The sequence below is a fragment of the Pleurodeles waltl genome, chromosome 7 (genome assembly GCF_031143425.1).
Source record: "Pleurodeles waltl isolate 20211129_DDA chromosome 7, aPleWal1.hap1.20221129, whole genome shotgun sequence".
Lineage (NCBI taxonomy): Eukaryota > Metazoa > Chordata > Amphibia > Caudata > Salamandridae > Pleurodeles > Pleurodeles waltl.
The window spans coordinates 54,511,375-54,526,514 of record NC_090446.1 but is presented as its reverse complement, the minus strand read 5'-3'; positions in this window follow the sequence as shown (position 1 = coordinate 54,526,514).

Genomic DNA, 15,140 nt, shown 5'->3' with positions numbered 1-15,140 from the left:
TGGCCTAGGGTAACCCACTGCCCACCTCCCCTACCCAGACACTTCCCATGCACACTGAAGCAGCTGAATGAGAGTGTACTTACCCCCTTGTGGCTGCTGTGATGCCCTCAAGCGCCCATCCAACTCCGGATATGCCACCGCTAGGATCCGGAACATCAGGGCGGTCATAGTGCGATGGGCACCCCTCCCACGTTGGGAGGTTATCCCCAGCTGGGCCTCCGCCATCTTCTTGCTCCAGCGGCGAATGTCCTCCCATCTTTTACGGCAGTGGGTACTCCGTCTGTGGTGGACCCCCAGGGTCCGGACTTCCTTGGCGATGGCACACCAAATATCCTTCTTCTGGTGGGCGCTGACCTACAGGAATAGTACAGGGGAAAAGGAGAAAATATAACCGTCCGGACCATCACAGTCGTTGGCCCCGTTCCCACCCTTGCATTGACGCACATACACTCACCGTCGTTTCATGCACGTCTCATCCCCCCATCTCCCATCCACACCACTCCAAACAGGCATTGCTCATCTAGCATGCTCACAGTGTACTCACCTGTGTGTGTCTGGAGGACCGTAGAGTAGCGTGTACTGGGGGAGGACCCTATCCACTAGTTTGTCCAACTCCTCCAATGTGAAGGCAGGGGCTCTTTCCCCAGACACTGTAGCCATTGTCGCTTTCAGACTGAGGTCACAGCAGCACTTCCAGTGAAGGTCCTCTCCTGACGAAGATCAGGTATCAAGTGAGTGAACAGACAGAAAATGGTGGTCACGTCCACGGCGGTGCGTACCGTCACCGCCGGCGTACATCGTCATTGGCTCCTGGGACCCATAGAGTCCAATATTAACCAATGCAGGATTGCGCCACGGTCTTTGACCACCTACCGCAACGGTGTACAACGCCAGCGCAACTACCTCACATCCCATCGTCCCAGATTACAGGTCAGGCAGCCTCCATTTCAGGGGGCCACGTGGCATTCATTTTATATGTGTCACACATCTCTAGGCCTTGCATACTCACTAAGACAGGCACATAGCGGATTAACAAATGTGTGCAATAAAGTTGTGTTTTCGTACCTCAGTGTTGGCTGACCCTCTGCTCGCTGTTCTCATCCATAGAGCACGTCCTCTGGGGCAGGTGAGGAGATGGCGGCATCCTCCAGTGTACAGACCGCTGGTGGACCTGTCGACAACAGAAGAGCGACATGTACCCAGTTGGAGCCAGACCTGATGTCAGCTATCCGCCATCCCACAGATATCCCCCCTCTAGTGCAGGTCCTGTCAGTACTCCATTTCCTGGCAAGTGGGTCTTTTCAAAGTACAGTGGCCATAGCATCAGGGATGTCCCAGCCTATGTTCTCAAACATGTTGTCCAGAGTGTTGTCTGCCCTGCTGAAACACATGCACAGCTACATTGTGTTCCCTCAGGTGGAGGATTTGCCTACAGTGAAAGGTGACTTCTATGCTCTGGGACATATCCCCAACATCATAGGTGCCATTGATGGGACACATGTGGCCTTGGTACCCCCCGCAGGAGTGAACAGATGTACAGAAACCGGAAGAGTTACCATTCTATGAATGTGCAGATGGTGTGTTTGGCTGGCCAGTACATCTCCCATGTGAATGCCAAGTTTCCTGGCTCAGTGCATGACGCTTACATTCTGAGGAACTGCAGCATCCCTTATGTGATAGGGCAACTCCAGAGGCACCGTGTGTGGCTATGAGGTGAGGACATGGACCCTATACAGTGTGAATAGTTGTCTGGGTCTGGGGTTGTCCCTAAGGGTTAGTATGTGTCTAACAGTTGACCCTCGACATTTACAGGTGACTCTGGCTACCCCAACCTGCCATAGCTACTGACCCCAGTGAGGAATCCCAGGACAAGGGCAGAGGAACGCTACAATGAAGCACATGGGCGAACTAGGAGGGCTATACAGAGGACCTTCGGCCTCCTGAAGGCCAGGTTCAGGTGCCTCCATATGACAGGTGGTTCCCTATACTACTCACCAAAGAAGGTGTGCCAGATCATTGTGGCCTGCTTTATGCTGCTCAACTTGGCTTTGCGACAGCAGGTGCCTTTTCTGCAGGAAGATGGTCCTGAAGGAGTTGTTGTGGCCGCTGTGGAGCCTGTGCACAGTGAAGAAGAGGAGGCAGAAGAAGAGGACATAGACAACAGAAACACTGTGATCCACCAATAATTCCAGTGAGACACAGGTAAGAAGACATCACTGCCTCCTACATCTGATACACTTGTTCTACCTCTCATCTGTCTGTCACTTTCACCCAGTGTATAGACCCTGATTTGTTACTTTCCCTTTCGATTTCACAGATGTGGGTCCTACTGTGTTACCTCTGCTATTTTTCCTCATGGACTAGAGCTGTGTGACATAAGTATGTTGACAATACAATGGACATTGCTATTTCCCTCAGTTATTGCAAATACACATTGGTGAAAGCACAGACTGACTCCAGATTGTTTTGTGATTTAAGGGTGTTTATTGAAGTGCTAAATAGTGGAGGGTGATGTAAAATGGTCAGGGGTGATGGTGGAGGAATGTCCATGGCAGAGTCCAGTCTATTAGTCTCACAGGTGCATTGTCCAAAGGGGCATAGGAAGTGGAGCTGGGGCAGTTTAAGGATGGACAGGGTGACAAAGTGGGACAGAAGGATGACAATCAGGGTGGTCTTATTTCTTGGTGGGGGTCTTAGCATTGTTCTCTGTCTTTGTCCTGGATCTCAGGGACCGCTTGTGGGGTGGTTCTCCATCTGCAGGCGGTGTGGTGCTGGTGTCATGGTCCTGTGGCGGTGCCTCCTGTCCACTAGCACCGGCGGAGGTGGTGGGCAGTTCATCATCCAGGCCAGTGTCAGGGGCCCCTTGTTGTGCCACAGTGTCCCTCCTGGTGTACATGAGTTCCTTCAGCACCCCTACAATGGTGCCCAGGGTGGTATTGATGGATTTGAGTTCCTCCCTGAACCCCAAATACTGTTCCTCCTGCAGCCACTGGGTCTCCTGAAACTTGGCCAGTAATGTTGCCATCATCTGCTGGGAATGTTGGTAGGCTCCCATTATGTTGGAGAGGGCCTTGTGGAGAGTGGGTTCCCTGGGCCTGTCCTCCCCCTGTCGCACAGCAGCCCTCCCAGTTCCCCTGTTTTCCTGGGCCTCTGTCCCCTGAACCGTGTGCCCACTACCACTGCCCCCAGGTCCCTGCTGTTCTTGGGGTGGTGGGTTAGCGTGGGTTCCGTGTAGTGGTGGACACACTGCTGCTTGATGTGTCCTGGGGACAGAGGTATGGGCCCGCTGGGTGGGTGTTGTGCTGGTGTTTCCTGAGGGGGGAGGCTCTGTGGTGGCCTGTCCCAGTGTGAGGGGAACCGACTGTCCCGAGGTCCCAGAAGGGCCGGGCTGGTCATCTAGATCCAGTTGGACAGAACTGCTGTCATCACTGTGGGCCTCTTCTGTGGGTGGAGGGGACATGTCTAGAACCTCCTGTCTGGTGACGTTGGGTAGGGGGTCCTACAGGGGTGTAAAGGCATGATTATTGCATCTGTGTGTGCCATGGTGTGCAATGGGTGGGTGACCCTGTACCCCAGTGCTTTCATTCATGTGTAGGACCTTGTGTGCTAATTGTTTAGGGGTCTGTGTGGGTATGTTTAGTGGCCATGCATTGGTGATGGGTGTCCATGCTTTGTTGTTACATGTAGGATGTGTGGTTTGTGATAGTGAGACATCTGTGAGGAGTTGGAGTGATGGGGTGAGGGCGAGGGTGGGTGTATGTGATAGCATGCAGGTAGGGTGGGGATGTAATAGTTAAGATTTGACTTACCAGAGTCCATTCCTCTTCTACTTCTGCGAGGCCCTCAGGATGCAGTATAGCCAAGACCTGCTCCTCCCATGTTGTTAGTTGTGGGGGAGGAGGTAGGGGTCCGCCGCCAGTCCTCTGAACCGCAATGTGGTGTCTTGAGACCACGGACCGCACCTTGCCCAGTAGGTCGTTCCACCTCTTCCTGATGTCATCCGGTGTTCTTGGATGCTGTCCCACTGCGTTGACCCTGTCCACGATTCTGCGCCATAGCTCCATCTTCCTAGCTATGGTGGTGTGCTGCATCTGTGATCTGAATAGCTGTGGCTCTACCTGGATGATTCCCTCCACCATGACCCTGAAATCCTCCTCAGAAAACCTGGGGTGTCTTTGTGGTGCCATGGGGTGGTGTGGGTGATATGTGAGGTGGTGTGTGTTGTGATGTGTGGGGTGATGTTTAGGGGTGTGTGGTGTTTTGTGCGTGGATGTGTATGTGTGATGGTGTTCTGTGCCTCTGTCTCTCTGTCCTTTGTCAGAATTTGTGGTAGTAAGGGCCATATTTATACTCTGTTTGCGCCGGATTTGCGTCGTTTTTTCTGACGCAAAGCTAACTCCATATTTCTACTTTGGCGTTAGACGCGTCTAGCGCCAAAGTCCTTGGAGTTTGCGTCATTTTTTAGCGTGGACACCTACCTTGCGTTAATTATATGCAAGGTAGGCGTTCCCGTCTAAAAAATGACTCCCAGGCCTGTGCGCCTTATTTAAACTCCCGTGCAAAAATGATGCACGGGAGTGGGCGGGTAAAAAAAATGACGTCCAGCCGCGTTTGCGTCATTTTTTAACACCTGCTCAGGGCAGGCGTTAAGGGACCTGTGGGCTCGGAAGGAGCCCAGAGGTGCCCTCCCATGCCCCCAGGGACACCCCCTGCCACCCTTGCCCACCCCAGGAGGACGCCCAAGGATGGAGGGACCCACCCCAGGGACATTAAGGTAAGTGCAGATAAGTATATTTTTCCTTTTTTTTTTGTGGCATAGGGGGGCCTGATTTGTGCCCCCCTACATGCCACTATGCCCAATGACCATGCCCAGGGGACATAAGTCCCCTGGGCATGGCCATTGGGCAAGGGGGCATGACTCCTGTCTTTGCTAAGACAGGAATCATGTCAATGGAGGGTGGGAGTAAAAAAAAATGGCGCAAATCGAGTTAAGGCAGATTTTTTGCCTCAGACCGTCTTGCCCCATTTTTTGACGCCCAAGCTCCATTTTCCCCTACGCCGGCGCTGCCTGGTGTGGGTCATTTTTTTTGACGCACACCAGTCAGCTCCGCCGGCTAACGTCATTCCATAAATAAGGCGCCCGCATGGCGCTTTGGAATGGCGTTAAAATTTTTGACGCACAACTGCTTTGGCGCAGTTGTGCGTCAAAAAGTATAAATATGGCCCTAAGTGTTTGTGGGTGGGTGTTTTATATTGTATTGGGTGTGTGGGAGTGGTGTGTGTATGTGTATCAGGTGTGTGTAATTGGAATTGTCCAATGTGGTAGTGTTTTGTAGATATGTGTGGATTTTGAGCGCGGCGGTGTGTACCGCCAATGGAATACCGCGGTTGAAAGACCACCGTGTGGATTCGTGGGTCGTGATAGTGTGGGCGTGTTCCTGTTGGAGTGACGGTGGAGGTTTGCTTATCGGCAGTTTATCACTGACCTTTGGTGTGGCGGACTTGTGTCGGTGTCTAGATTTTGGCGGATTCCGAGCTGTGGGTCGTAATACCTGTGGCGGAATTCTGCTGCTGCAGCGGTGTGTTGGCGGTCTTCTGCACGGCTGTAAGCGGCATTTACCACCAATGTTGTAATGAGGGCCATAAACTTTTCATGCAGCTCACTGAGCAAACTATTCACATTAAGGCCAATAGCCAGTCCATTGTGCCAGATATTTTTGGGCTACAATGGCCCCAACCTGACTACCAAAAGTGCTACGGTACTCCACCTTATGGGGCAACAATGGGGCATCCAGGCACCTCAGGGAACAGGGGCAAGGGGTGGTGGGGGTGGGTATTTACTACTGGGGTGGGCCTTGGATTTGTGTTCGGAGGGTGAAGGGGGTTTGGGTTTGGCCTTGGAAGGTAGGGGAGTGTGCTTTGACAGGGTGGAGCCAGATGGAATTGGCTCTGCATGGGGCTTCTTCCTCTCTGGGAAAGGGCATTAGGAAGGGCAGACAGGGGTGGGCTGTGAAGTGGAAGGAGTGGAAAGGGCAAGGAGGTGCGCATGTTTAGGGACAAGACGGGGTGGGCCAGTGGGTTGGAAGAGGTCAGCACGGGAGAGGAAAAGTTTTTGGGGAGCAATTGGGTTGGACCTGGAGGAGGGTGTGAGAGTGGAGGCAGAGGGTGTGGATGTAAGTGGTGTAGGGGCACGTGTTGTGGATGCAGGTGACTGGACAGTATGCTGAGGTGTGGTGGATGTGTGATGGGTGGGTGTTTCGCTGCATTTGTGTGTTTTTGGAGGAGGGGGGTGGACACAATGGGAGAAGACAGGCTGCCAGTTTGGATGTATGTTGTGTGGATGTCTGCAAGTCTGGTGAGTGTGCTGCATGTGTCAACTACATTAGTTGTGGTGAGTGCAGATGTGGTGTCTGGGGTGCATGTCTGGATCTCTGCTATTGTGGTGAGTGCAGGAATAGGCTCAGCAACAGTGACTGAAGGTGCAGTGCCTGGGGGTGTGCATATAGAGGGGACAGACAGGGAGGCGGAAGAGGTGGGCACACTAGGGGAAGTGGATGTTGCTTTGTGTGCATGTGTGTGTTGGCTGTGTGAATGCTTGTGGTGGGAGGTGTGGTGCTTGTGTTTAGAAGTGTGCTTCTTGTGTGTTGAGGTGCTTGACTGCGTGTCAGTTTGTGTGCTTTGGACGGGTGAAGGGAGTGAGGTGCTGGAAGGGGTAGAGGAGGTTGGACGGGGAACAGAATGTCCAGGGAAACTGGCTGCCGTCCAAGAGGATGCCAGAACCTGAAAAGATCTCTGTAGGCCAGACGCAGCACTGTGAATACCATCCAGATAGGCATTTGTCTGCTGCATCTCTGATGCTAGCCCCTGGATGGCATTGACGATGGTTGTCTGCCCCACAGAGATGGGTCTCAGGAGGTCAATAGCCTCCTCCGTGAGGACAGCAGGGCTGACTGGGGCAGGGGAGGAGGTACCTGGGGCGAAGGAGACACCCACTCTTCTGGGTGAGGAAGCACGGGCAAGTCGGTGGGGAGCAAATGGGAGGGCGGTGATGGCATGGGGGGTGGCGGAAGATGATACTGTAGGGGTGTGCCCACTAGGGTCCGCCACCGCCAGGGAGCCCCCATCGGAGGAGGTATCGGAGTCACTACCTCCAGTGGTAGTTGCCTCCCCCATGGTACTCCCCTCGCCCTCCAACCCACTGGTCCCCTTGGCGTCGAATGGAATTGGCTCTGCATGGGGCTTCTTCCTCTCTGGGAAAGGGCATTAGGAAGGGCAGACAGGGGTGGGCTGTGAAGTGGAAGGAGTGGAAAGGGCAAGGAGGTGCGCATGTTTAGGGACAAGACGGGGTGGGCCAGTGGGTTGGAAGAGGTCAGCACGGGAGAGGAAAAGTTTTTGGGGAGCAATTGGGTTGGACCTGGAGGAGGGTGTGAGAGTGGAGGCAGAGGGTGTGGATGTAAGTGGTGTAGGGGCGCGTGTTGTGGGTGCAGGTGACTGGACAGTATGCTGAAGTGTGGTGGATGTGTGATGGGTGGGTGTTTCGCTGCATTTGTGTGTTTTTGGAGGAGGGGGGTGGACACAGTGGGAGAAGACAGGCTGCCAGTTTGGATGTATGTTGTGTGGATGTCTGCAAGTCTGGTGAGTGTGCTGCATGTGTCAACTACATTAGTTGTGGTGAGTGCAGGTGTGGTGTCTGGGGTGCATGTCTGGATCTCTGCTATTGTGGTGAGTGCAGGAATAGGCTCAGCAACAGTGACTGAAGGTGCAGTGCCTGGGGGTGTGCATGTAGAGGGGACAGACAGGGAGGCGGAAGAGGTGGGCACACTAGGGGAAGTGGATGTTGCTTTGTGTGCATGTGTGTGTTGGCTGTGTGAATGCTTGTGGTGGGAGGTGTGGTGCTTGTGTTTAGAAGTGTGCTTCTTGTGTGTTGAGGTGCTTGACTGCGTGTCAGATTGTGTGCTTTGGACGGGTGAAGGGAGTGGGGTGCTGGAAGGGGTAGAGGAGGTTGGAGGGGGAACAGAATGTCCAGGGAAACTGGCTGCCGTCCAAGAGGATGCCAGAACCTGAAAAGATCTCTGTAGGCCAGACGCAGCACTGTGAATACCATCCAGATAGGCATTTGTCTGCTGCATCTCTGATGCTAGCCCCTGGATGGCATTGACGATGGTTGTCTGCCCTACAGAGATGGGTCTCAGGAGGTCAATAGCCTCCTCCGTGAGGACAGAAGGGCTGACTGGGGCAGGGGAGGAGGTGCCTGGGGCGAAGGAGACACCCACTCTTCTGGGTGAGGAAGCACGGGCAAGTCGGTGGGGAGCAAATGGGAGGGCGGTGATGGCATGGGGGGTGGCGGAAGATGATACTGTAGGGGTGTGCCCACTAGGGTCCGCCACCGCCAGGGAGCCCCCATCGGAGGAGGTATCGGAGTCACTACCTCCAGTGGTAGTTGCCTCCCCCATGGTACTCCCCTCGCCCTCCAACCCACTGGTCCCCTTGGCGTCGAATGACTCTACCTACGAGGATCTGTGGGCCGCTACATCCCCACTCGCCGGTGCCTCAGCTCCCTCGCCTGATGATGCTGATGTACACAAACAACACAAGAGAACAGGGATGGGGAGACAAAACAGGAGGGACACTTGTAAATACCTGAAAGGAGTGAACATAGTGGCCATACATACACCCACCCAGAAGACCCTCCAACAGGCAGCACCTTCCACTATGCCCATGCCATGCCCCTGACTAGTGACCAGAATCCCTGCTCTACACCCATCCCCTGAACTACCTAAGGAACCGACGTGTAGGAGACCTGACCCAAACACCCCTACACCCTACGGAAGTCATCATGTAGATGTACATCAGTCAGAGTCCCTGCAACTAAGCAGCATAAACCCTAATGCACACACAGACATCCATCAACGGTTAAGATAGTGATATGTGTACTCACCCCCTTGTGACTGCTGTGCAGTTTTCAAGCGCCCATTCAGGTCTGGGTACGCCACCGCCAGGATGCATAGCATGAGGGGGGTCAGTGCCGGTTGGGCACCCCTTCCCCGTTGTGAGGACTTCTGCAGCTGGGCCTCAAAGATTTTTCGCGCCCAGCGCTGCAGGTCCTCCCACCTCTTCTTGCAGTGGGTGCTCCGCCGGTTGTACACCCCCAGGGTCTGCACCTCCTTGGCGATGGCATGCAAAAGCGCCCTCTTCTGGTGGGCGCTGACCTAAAAGGGGCACACAGAAATGTAACACTGAGGTCAGGCACTTGGAAAATAAGTACAGCTGTCTATACGTCCACTATGGGACGGAGAGTACAAACATACCAACAGGACATACGCATGCAGCATGTCATGAACCATGGCTCATGCAGGGTCAGAGGTGCACACATATGTACTGCCAACACCATCCATTACACGCAACCATTGCCCTCAATCCCCTGACTCACCTGTACCTCTGGCCGTCTGTATAGCTTGGCGTACAGGGACAGGACCCCGTTCACTAGCCTCTCCAAATCCTCCTGGGTGAAGGCCGGTGCCCTTTCCCCTGAAACACGAGCCACTTCCATGACCAGAGGCACAAGCCACAGGACACAGCAGTACACTCAGTGGAGAACCTGCTTGCACGAGATCAGGGAGTCAAGTGAACTTGGGGTGACGAATTTGCGTACGTACCGCAGCGGTGTGCACCGTCACTGCCGGCGGCGATCATGATACGCCAGGATTCCCCATTGGCATCCATGCTGACCAATGACTGTGCGAAGGGCGGTATACGCTGTTACGTCAACCGCTAGAGGTCACTTCCACCACAACAGTTCTGGATTACAGGGGACAGACATTTTGGCCTTAACTACGCATTAATAATAATGGTTTCTGCACAATGCAGGACCTATTGTTCACCTGACACAGCTCTGCATGTGACTGTTAACAATACCACACATGACAAACCCTGAGCAATCATCATGGTCTAGATGAATTTCTGTCAAAAACATTTAGCATTTGAGTCCCTACTATCGAGTCATCAGTGCTCAATGACTGACAATGTGTTCCTTATGTATGTGTGTTCCTCACACGTGTTTCAAATCCCCCCTAGGTACCGACCCTTGTGGCGAGGAAGGGCCCCATCAGTGTACAGACCACTTGTGGATATGCGGACCATGGTGGAACGTCACATCATAATCAATTACAGACTCACCCTTGCAACAATTCTCGAACTTTGTACATTACTGGATCCTGCACTGACTCTGGCAAATTGTAATCAGCATGCTATCCCTACTGAAGTGCAGGTGCTCTCTGCACTCCATTTCCTGGCCACAGGCTTACTTCAAGTGACAGTGGGCCTGGGTGCTGGATTTTCACAGCCAATTTTCAGCATGATACTGACAAGATTTCTGAATGCATTTGACACTTGCAGTCCTATGTGAGGTTTCCCCAAAGTACTGACCTCCCTGCCATCAAGTCGGACTTCTATGTGTTTGCACACATACCCCATGTGATAGGTACCATCGATGGCACCCACATACCTATAATACCCCCAAGAGTCAGTGAACAGGTGTACAGAAACAGAAAGAACTTTCACTCCATGAACATTCAATTGGTATGTACTGCAGACCAGTACATCTCAAATGTGAATACCATGTTCCCGGTTCAGTCCATGATTCCTTTGTGCTGAGGAACAGTGGTGTGCCACACAAGATGGAACAACTACAAGAGGACAGAGGGTGGATCATAGGTAGGTGTTTCTGTCACTAACTGCTACCTAGAAGACAGCCAGGCAGTCTGACTCAGAGGCTTGACAATGACCGCTCTGTTTTGCACCTTTTTCTAGGTGATCCTGGCTATCCCAACTTGCGTTGGCTCCTGACACCCGTGAGGAATCCTGGGACAGAAGCAGAGAGGAATGACAATGAGGTCCCTGGACGTACTAGGAGGGTGATAGAGCACACAATAAGTCTCCTGAAGGCTAGATTTTGCTGTTTACATATCTCTGGGGGTTCCCTGGCCTATGGGACTGAAAAGGTGTGTAGAATAGTGGTGGCCTGCTGCATGCTGCACAATGTGGCAGGGATAAATTCTATCCCCCTCTTGGAGGTGGATGGTGCTGTATATCCAGACCAGCTACCTCAGAGAGGGGATGAGAGTGATGGTGATGATGAGGAAGGGGAAGATGTCAATCCCAGGACCCAACTGATACAACTCTACTTCCAGTAACCATCTGGGACTAAGGGCTGACATTTGTGTTTGTGAAACATACTGTCAGTGTGCCTTGTCACCTGGGGTAAATGTACTACTTGCAACTGGGTACAGGTCTGCATAGGACAGAATCAAATTTAGTGTTTCTTTTTGTTAACATATTTAGGCACAATAACATGTAAGGCGAGTGTGTACTTTCATGCTACACAGGTAATAATAAAGTAGTTATCAGCCAGTTGCATCCATACTTCACTTTGTTCACACATAGTGACAGGGGACAGTGTTACAGGTGTGATATGTGTTTTATTTGGCGCAGGGATTGAATACTGCGATTTACAGTGATGGTAGTTTGTCATGGGTGGTTCTCCTCAATGCCAACATGGTGGCAGCTTTGTTGTATTGATGGGTCCATCAATGCTTACATGAGTTCTTTTTGATTGTTAGCACTGTTTGGTGGTTGATTGTGTGGGATAGTTGGTGGACAGATTGTTGCAGAGTCAGTTCTTTGAGGGGGCCTTGTTTTTTGCAGGGGTTCCAGTTCCATATCTTGGCCTGACGGTCCGTTTGTGCGCCTGCTGTTGACCAATAGGGGATGACATGGTTGTTCCTTGTGTTTCCTCTGAGGGCAGTTTGTGGAATGTTGTTGCTGATGCTGTCATTGTCCGGTCTGTCTCCTGTGCTGTAGTGGGGACCTCCTGTACTGTGTGGGTCTCAGACTGGGTTTGTACAAGCTGCAGCAGTGCTCCTGCTATGCTGGCCATTGTGTTGTTGTGCTGTTTCCACTGCTCCATGGCCTCTTGGTGGGGTTCCTGCTGCATCCTCTGACTATGCTCCAGGGTGGATATTATCTGGGCCAATGTGTCATGGGTATGCTGGTAGGCCCCCAGGAACTCAGAGGTCACATCCTGGGCTGCAGCATCCATCCTGTGGCCTCCCCTCTGGGCCACTGATGCCCTCCCACTGGGACTAGCCCCCTGTGCCTGTGTCCCCTGCACAGGTCTGGCAGTGCTACTTGTACTGGGGCCATCGTTGTATGAGGCTGGACTGGCTTGTAGTGGGTACCAAGGGGTACATACACCTTGCACCAGGTCGAGGTATCCCTTATTAGTGCAGAGGGGTGTCTAGCAGCTCAGGCTGATAGAAAAGGTAGCTTAGCAGGGCAGCTTAGGCTGAACTAGGAGGCGTGTAAAGCTCCTACAGTACCACTAGTGTCATATGCACAATATCATAAGAAAACACAATAGACAGATATACTAAAAATAAAGGTACTTTATTTTTATGACAATATGCCAAAGTATCTCAGTGAGTACCCTCAGTATGAGGATAGCAAATATACACAAGATATATGTACACAATACCAAAATATGCAGTAATAGCAATAGAAAACAGTGCAAACAATGTATAGTCACAATAGAATGCAATGGGGGCACATAGGGATAGGGGCACCACAACCCATATACTCTAGAAGTGGAATGCAAACCACAAATGGACCCCAAACCTATGTGACCTTGTATAGGGTCGCAGTGACTGTAAGAAAACAGTGAGGGTAAGAAAAATAGCCCACCCCAAGACCCTGAAAAGTGGGTGCAAAGTGCACCTAAGTTCCCCAAAGAGCACAGAAGTCGTGATAGGGGAATTCTGCAAGGAAGACCAACACCATTAATGCAACAACGATGGATTTCCTGACGAGAGTACCTGTGGAACAAGGGGACCAAGTCCAAGAGTCACGATCAAGTCGGGAGTGGGCAGATGCCCAGGAAATGCCAGCTGTGGGTGCAAAGTAGCTGCCACCGGATGGTAGAAGCTGTGGATTCTGCAAGAACGACAAGGGCTAGAAACTTCCCCTTTGAAGGATGGATGTCCCACGTCATGAAGAAGCTTGCTGACGTGTTTCCGTGCAGAATGACCGCCAATAAGCCTTGCTAGCTGCAAGGGTCGCGGTTAGGGTTTTTGGATGCTGCTGTAGCCCAGGAGGGACCAGGATGTCACCAATTGCGTGAGGAGACAGAGGGGGCATCCAGCAAGACAACAAGCCCACTCAAAAGCAAGCAGCACCCGCAAAAGTGCCGGAACAGGCACTACGAAGTAGAGTGAACCTGAGCTCACCCGAAGTCACAAAGGAAGGTCCCACGACCCCAGAGGACAACTCAGGAGGTCGTGCACTGCAGGTTAGAGTGTCGGGGGCCCAGGCTTGGCTGTGCACAAAGGAAATCCTGGAAGAGTGCACAGGAGCCGGAGCAGCTGCAAATCACGCGGTTCCCAGCAATGCAGTCTAGCGTGAGGAGGCAAGGACTTACCTCCACCAAACTTGGACTGAAGAGTCACTGGACTGTGGGAGTCACTTGGACAGAGTTGCTGAGTTCAAGGGTCCTCGCTCGTTGTGCTGAGAGGAGACTCAGAGGACCGGTGATGCAGTTCTTTGGTGCCTGCGGTTGCAGGGGGAAGATTCCGTCGACCCACAGGAGATTTCTTCGGAGCTTCTAGTGCAGAGAGGAGGCAGACTACCCCCACAGCATGCACCACCAGGAAAACAGTTGAGAAGGTGGCCGGATCAGCGTTACAAGATCGCAGTAGTCGTCTTTGCTACTTTGTTGCAGTTTTGCAGGCTTCCAGAGCAGTCAGCGGTCGATTCCTTTGGAGAAGGTGAAGAGAGAGATGCAGAGGAACTCTGATGAGCTCTTGCATTCGTTATCTAAAGAATTCCCCAAAGCAGAGATACTAAATAGCCAGAAAAGGAGGTTTGGCTACTTAGGAGAGAGGATAGGCTAGCAACACCTGTAGGAGCCTATCAGAAGGAGTCTCTGACGTCACCTGCTGGCACTGGCCACTCAGAGCAGTCCAGTGTGCCAGCAGCACCTCTGTTTCCAAGATGGCAGAGGTCTGGAGCACACTGGAGGAGCTCTGGGCACCTCCCAGGGGAGGTGCAGGTCAGGGGAGTGGTCACTCCCCTTTCCTTTTTCCAGTTTCACGCCAGAGCAGGGCTGGGGGATCCCTGAACCGGTGTAGACTGGCTTATGCAGAAATGGGCACCATGTGTGCCCATGAAAGCATTTCCAGAGGCTGGGGGAGGCTACTCCTCCCCGGCCCTAACACCTTTTCCCAAAGGGAGAGGGTGTAACACCCTCTCTCTGAGGAAGTCCTTTGTTCTGCCTTCCTGGGCCAAGCCTGGCTGGACCCCATGAGGACAGAAACCTGTCTGAGGGGTTGGCAGCAGCAGCAGCTGCAGTGAAACCCCGGGAACGGTAGTTTGGCAGTACCCGGGTCTGTGCTAGAGACTCGAGGGATCATGGAATTGTCTCCCCAATGCCAGAATGGCATTGGGGTGACAATTCCATGATCTTAGACATGTTACATGGCCATGTTCGGAGTTACCATTGTGTCGCTATACATATGTCGTGACATATGTATAGTGCACGTGTGTAATGGTGTCCCCACACTCACAAAGTCCGGGGAATTTGCCCTGAACAATGTGGGGGCACCTTGGCTAGTGCCAGGGTGCCCACACACTAAGTAACTTAGCACCCAACCTTTACCAGGTAAAGGTTAGACATATAGGTGACTTATAAGTTACTTAAGTGCAGTGGTAAATGGCTGTGAAATAACGTGGACGTTATTTCACTCAGGCTGCAAGGGCAAGCCTGTGTAAGAATTGTCAGAGCTCCCTATGGGTGGCAAAAGAAATGCTGCAACCCATAGGGATCTCCTGGAACCCCAATACCCTGGGTACCTCAGTACCATATACTAGGGAATTATAAGGGTGTTCCAGTATGCCAATGTAAATTGGTGAAATTGGTCACTAGCCTGTTAGTGACAATTTGGGAAGAAATGAGAGAGCATAACCACTGAGGTTCTGGATAGCAGAGCCTCAGTGAGACAGTTAGTCATAACACAGGTAACACATACAGGGCACACTTATCAGCACTGGGGCCCTGGCTGGCAGGGTCCCAGTGACACATACAACTAAAA